At 52.1% G+C, this 6534-nt stretch overlaps 1 pseudogene; it reads right to left on the minus strand.

Moving 5' to 3' along the window:
• LOC114069202 overlaps positions 1-6534 on the minus strand; it is a 22291-nt pseudogene that overhangs the window by 2582 nt on the left and 13175 nt on the right.

Here is a 6534-nt window from a genome sequence, read left to right on the forward strand (position 1 = left end):
GCATGGCTTTAAACCTTTTGCCTGCCATTCTGCACAGGTACACAGATAATTCTAGGCTGTAATTTCTGCTAAAGGCATATGGTAGATAGCTAGGGATGGAGTTCACACCTTTCTGTACTTCATTGAGTATTTCATGAAAAAAATCTTGACTGTAATCCATTTTCTCCTGTTCCTTCTGATCAATGTTTGCCTTCACACACTTTATGATGTTGTCTGTGATGCCCTGAAACTTTTTCCTAGAAGAAAAGATAATGATATCCACATCCTCGTCAAGATAATATTTCCTTGTGATATGTTTGATCAAGTCCAAAGAAAATTCTCCGTCTTTGGGAAATGACCTGATCCGTGCACGAAAACCAGGCCCCTTAAAGTGCTCCAGAAGGACCTCTTCTATATCTGCATCAATATCCACCCTTTTTGGAGGGGGAGTAGCACAGGAGACTTCATCAATCCACTTGTCCCAGACAGCAGTAAAGTTGTGTCTCAGTTCTCTCTCACTGAGGCTCTTGCCTTTCAGAGTCAGAGCCAACTCCCTGCTCCTTCTCAGGAGCTCATCTTCATATTCTGACTTCCTTGAATCCAGTTTCCTCTGGGTCTTCTGCAGTTCAATGAGACTCCCACATTTCTTTGCAGTTTCAAGAAGAAGACTCTCTTTTAGTTCTTTCATCTTCAGCTCTGTGCTTCCCTTCCACTGGACCAGTATCTCACAGTCTCTGTCTTCTCTGAAATACTTTTCCATGTCTGTCACAATGGCATCACTTGTCTCTTGGACGAGCCCTTCAAGGTGTTTTCTGGTGACTTTCTGCAAGTCTCCATTCCGAATTCTGTTGTTGAGTCTCATTTGTACCTCTAAGATGTGACTCCTCAGCCTCCAGGTCCACTGACTAAAGGCACTTTCCAGTCTCCTGTACACAGCAATCTCCAGTGAATTCTTGAAGCTGAAAACAAAGTTCTCATTCAGCAAAGCATTCCAGAGGTCACCAATACGAACCTTCAGGCTCGAGAGCCTCAAAATGCTGCCTTGTGGCTCCTCTTTGGCAGCCTGGAGAATTTTCCTCTTTAATTGCTGGACGTTGTGGCTGTAGGTGGGGTTGGGTGGTGCCATGGGGGGACTTCCTTCCCACAACTGAGCAAAGTAGTGAACGTGGGTGTTCACATCAAAGCGGATGATGTCGCTGAAGGAGGAGACGTCACAGGATTCCTGATGGGCAGCTACCACAGTCATTTCATCCAGCTTCTCCTGAAAATATCTTTGTCTCTCCAGGTTCTGTTCCTTGGCAGTAACTTCTCCGACATTTTGATGGACAAAGAGGCAGCTTGGGGAAAGATTTACCTCCTTCATCCTCAGAAAAGCCTGCACAGTGATCTGAAGAACATCCTGCATTTCTGAGGGATTTTCCCCAAAGATGTTGATCAGGGTCATGTTGCCGATGCCAATGACAAAGGTGGCCAGCTCGTTGTCATGATTCAGGGACTGTTTTCTGGCCATCTCTGGGGCACGAAGGCCCTCTGTGTCAACAACCAGCATGTAATCAAAGCCCAAGTCCTGCTGCAGCTGCTCGTCCAGTGGAAGGAGCCGCATAAACGCTCCCCGGGTGCATCTCCCCGCGCTGACGTTGAACTGCAGCCCAAACAGGGCATTCAGCAGGGTTGACTTCCCTGTGCTCTGGAGGCCGAGCACAGAGAGAACAAACACTCGTTTGTCCCCCAGCCTCTCAATTAGGCTGTCAAAGATTGCTCCCACCCAGCGCAGGGGGACGTAAGAAGCATCCCCATCCATCAGCTCCACAGGATACCCCGAAACCATCAGATCTGCTGCAATTTTGGGCAGGTAGACAACATTTTCATGCTCTGAGCTCATTGATTGGAAAGCTTCATAAATCTGCCCTACCTCTCTCCAAAGGTGCTCAAGGCCAATGGAGGAATCATTGATTTCATCAGAGAGGGCATTTAACTTACTGTTTTTTTCCTGGTCTTCCTTTCTCGTGTGGATTTCAGACCACAACTCGTGATACTCTCTCCTCAGTTCTTCAAGCCGACCAGAGGACAGGTCGTCCATAAAGACCTTCATCCACTGCAGGAAGTATTTCTTGGTATCTGCTGCCTGTGAATGAAGAAAGCGAAAGAGTGGTTTCATCTGCTGATAGAGGGGGAAAGCTTGCTTTAGTTGCTTTCTTCTTATTGCTGCCATCTCGGTTTCAATTTGGCTGCGATGGTGCTCGATGCTCCTGTTCCCCTTCTCCTGCAAGCGAATGAGTTCTTTGTTCTTTTTGCACCACTGGTGCCACAGTTTTCCTTGAAGAGGCAGGAGCTTGGACTTGATCTCAGACAGCTTCTTTTTCTTCAGAAGGGTCACCAGTTCCATTGCCTTTGCTTTGGCTGTCGCACACTCGGGTCGATCTTCATCCACTAAGAATCCGTGCTGGCGAGCTTTGTCCAGGCAGCCGTCCAGGCTGAAACGTGGGTTGGACCCTTCCAGGAGATTCCTGATTGTTTTGCTCAGCTCCTCCAACATTTCTGCTTCGTTTCTGTTCTTGATCCCTATTGTTATGGTTTTGCTGGATTGTCCAGCTGCAGCTGTCTCTTGTTCAGTGAGAAGACAAACCAGAGGCCTTTCCGACTGCCACAGGTCACACAGAAGTTTGCTCCCTCTGTCGTCCATGTGCTCAGACTCGGATACAAGAGCCACGTTCACAGCAGAGATCTCCTGTAAGAACTGCAGCTGTGCTCTGTGATCCCTGGCGTCTCCATGCAGGTTACAGAAAGCCACACAGCGCTCAAAGGTGTCATCCGGGCTTCCCCGGGGACAGTACCAGGCGATCTCCACAACACCTCCCATCAGCAAACACTCTCTGGTGCTGCCTCGGCAATGGCGGTGGAAAAAAATGTCATGTCTTTGTTTGCTCAGCAGAGCATTGAGGAGGTGGGACTTGGAAGAGGAGGCAGAGGTGCCAATGCGGATGAAGGACACGATGGGTGTCTCTGCCTGACGAATGAGTTTGTTATTGTAACTCTTCATTCTGGGCTGCTGTCCCGACTTCTCCACCTCCTTCCAGCTCCTTTTGATTTGGCTGAGGGCCCAGAGGGGGAACTCGATCTGGGCAGTGCCTGGCTTGGGCACCAGCAGAGGCAGTGCCAGCTGGCAGAAGGCGAGTTTGGTTGCAATGGACTGTCTCATGAAGTCATCAGCACAGTGGAAAATTGCCATCTGCAGGTCCATGGGGTGCACGTGGCCCTCCCTGGTTGCAGCTGCAGGGGATGCTCTCTTTAAACCATGGAGAAAGTTTTCAAAGGAGTCTGAGGGTTTGCGCTCTTTCTCTGTGGTTTCTGGCACGGGAGTAAGTCCTGAGTTGCTCCCATCCCTGCAAGTCAGGTACCTCACCTGATAATCCATAGTTAAGAGCTTCTGCAAGAAGTGAAATGGCAATTCCTGGTCCTTGCTGGGCTGGCTGTCATGCAGAGATGTCTTGCAGATGGTGAGGAAATCTTCTGTCCCCATTTTTCTTGGATAATGACTTTCTAGTCCAAGGCGCTTGAGCAAGTGGAGGAACTCTTGGTTTGCATTTTGCTTTGGCTTCGCTGCCATCTTAGATGGATTTGGACTGACTGGACGGCTCAGTTGCTTGAAAAGTGTCCTCCAGAACAATGAGTCTATATCCAGCTTCCAGTCTTTTCTGACGTTTCTTTACTGGATTCTTTACGTTTTCAAGTCCCTTTCGGGTGTCCTCCTGTGAAGCTGTGGCTGTGGAGGAGAGACATTCCCTAAGGTTTGTTAAGAGAGTCCCCAGGCTCCTCTAAGAGGCTCTGCAGCAGCTCCAGCCCTGGGGATGCTCCCACCCTTCTGCTGGAGCCCAGGGTCTCCTTCCCAGGACAATGGATGTGCCTGTTCTGGGATCAGCCCTGAAGCCGAGTGTGTATCCCAGACAAACACACACACACACAAAGTTGGCCACACAACCTACCATGGACAAGGGACCGCCTTCAACGTTACCCACATCCTTTCAACAGGACTCCTAAGTCCATAAGTGCAGAGAGCCGAGGGCATTCCAGGATTCCTCAAGCACCAGCACAGCCCCTCTGCCCATCCCACACTCCTGTCTGCATCTCGCACCCTCTGCCCAGCCCCTCAGCTCTCCTGCTCGTTGACTGCTCCGCCTTGGTGCTCCCAGCACACAGAGGCAGCACCTACACACTCACCCTACAGGCAACCCCCTCCCCAGACACACTCACCCCAATCCTGGCACAGGCACACGGGTGGGACCTGTGCTCCTCCGGCTCCTCACTCCCCCCACTCGTGCCTGTTCCCCCTGGAGCTGCTCCTTGGGACACACATGGTTCCTACCCCAGGCCATGGGGAAAATCCAAGGTGTCCCTGCCCAGAGTTGTGTCAGGGGCATCCTGTTGGCCTGTCAGTAGTGACTGGAGACTTGGGGAGCCAACTCGGAGAGGTGCCTCCCAGGATTATCTGCTCATTACCAGTGAGGGTCTCGTGAGGGAAGTGGCCTTTGGAGCCATCTTGGCCACAGCCACCACAAAGCCATCGAGTGTAAAATCTTTGCTGACAGAAGGAAAAGTGCCAGCAAACCTTCAACCCTGAACATGAGGCGAACAGACTCCAGGCTGCTCAGGGAGAAAGTTTGGGAGGGCCCCTGGGAAGAGGCTTTGGAAGGTGCTGGGCTCCATCAGTGCTGCTTACATTTAAGTACCACCTCCTCAGGGCAGGGGCAGGAAATTCCCAAATGTGGGAAGTCAAGCAGATGACGCAGGAGGTCGGCTTGGCTCAGCAGGGAAGCTTTTGGAGCTAAGGCAAAAAAAAGAAGTTGCATGTCAATAGCAAAAGGCAGTGGAGAAACAGCGTTGCCCATTCCAGGATGAGGATAGTCACCTCACAAACAGGGACACAGACAAGACAGAGGGGTTTAACACTTTCTTTGCCTCTGTCTTCAATGCCCATGACAGGCAAAAGGAGTCCCAATGTTGTGAGTTGGGAGACCATGCCTGTGAGACAGAAAAACTCCCAGTTGACCCTGAACTTGTGTGGGACCTGCTGCTCCAGCTGCTTCCCTATAAGTCTATGGGGTTTGACAGGATTAATCTGAGAATTCTTTAGGAGCAGCTGACGTCATCGTGAGGCCTCTCTCGATGCTTATTGAACAAGCTTGGGAATCTGAGAGGTCCCAGCTGACTGGAAGCTATCAAACATTGTCCCAGTCTTCAAAAAGGGCAAGAAGCATGACTCTTGGAACTACAGGCCTGTCAGCGTCCCTTCAGCGCTTGGTAAAGTGATTTCACTCAAGCTGTCCCTGCTGCCTTTCCCAGGATCCTTCTGGACAAACTGTCCAGCCCACAGCTGGATATCATGGCCTGGGTGAGCAATTGGCTCAGAGGTCGAGCACAGAGGGTGACAGTGACTGGGGTGACATCAGTGTGATGGTTTTGGTCTAGGCCTTCCTGGTGACCCGTTCGTAACCAAGGTAGTGGCCATGTACCCAGTATTCCATACGAGTTTTACGTAAACCAGAATATAAATAAGTTGGAGAAGCCCAGGCACCAAGACAGACTGGGCAGAGAATGGATGGAGAGCAGCCCTGGAGAGAATAATTCCGGAGTGCTGGTGGGTGAGAGGCTGACCCAGGCCAGAAACCCTCTGTGTGCCCCACAGCTTGGGCAGCAGGGAAGGGGGGATTCTGCCCCTCTGCCCCCCTCAGCTGAGACCCCACCTGCAGAGCCACCTCCACCTCTGGGGAACAACAGCACAAGGATGTGGGGCTGCTGGAGCAATTCCAGAGGAGGCCATGGAGATACTCTGAGGGCTGGAGCCCCTCTGCTCTGGAGCCAGGCTGGGAGACCTGGGGGTATTCACCTGGAGAAGGGAAGGCTCCAGGGATATCTGAGAGCTCCTTCCAGTGCCTCAAGGGGCTCCAGGAGAGCTGAGGAGGGGGAAATGGCCCTGGGGTTGGATCCCACCAGACTCTGAGCCCCCCCAGCAGCTCCTGCACTCCTGTCAGCGGGACGGGGCAGAGAAGGGGATAAGCAGAGCTAAGAAAAACGGCTGGGATGAGGTCAGAGGAGTTCAGGAACCAGAGGAAAACTGGGAGTGCTGACAGAGCAAAGGAGGCACTTTAGTCACTGATTCCTCTCGGGGGCAGATGTGCAGCTGCTCCCTGGGCAGCAGAGCCTCGGGGTGCAGGGCGGCTGCTCAGGAAGGCAACTGCTGGATCTGGGTTACTTGTCCCAGCTCTGTCCCCTCCCAGCTGCACTCCCCTTGCAGCGCTGCCAGCACTGGCTCAGTCTCAGGTGCCGGAGGCTGCGCTGCTGATCATGAACTGCAAGCCCAGCCAGACCCTGAACCAGACCCCAGGCACTCTTTGCAGGCCCAGCACGGCTTCCTATTGCTTCAGGATCAGGGCAAAAGCCACATGCAACTGTGTCAGGGGGCTGCAGCAGGGATCAGAGCGCTCTGGGGGTGAAGTTTCGACTGTAAGAGAGGTGAATCCCACCCTCCCTCCAAGCGAAGGAAAAGGACAAAGTGTC

The sequence above is a fragment of the Empidonax traillii genome, unplaced genomic scaffold, assembly GCF_003031625.1.
Source record: "Empidonax traillii isolate 1590-97213 ecotype Southwest subspecies unplaced genomic scaffold, ASM303162v1 scaffold1213:size316513, whole genome shotgun sequence".
Classification (NCBI taxonomy): Eukaryota; Metazoa; Chordata; class Aves; order Passeriformes; family Tyrannidae; genus Empidonax; species Empidonax traillii.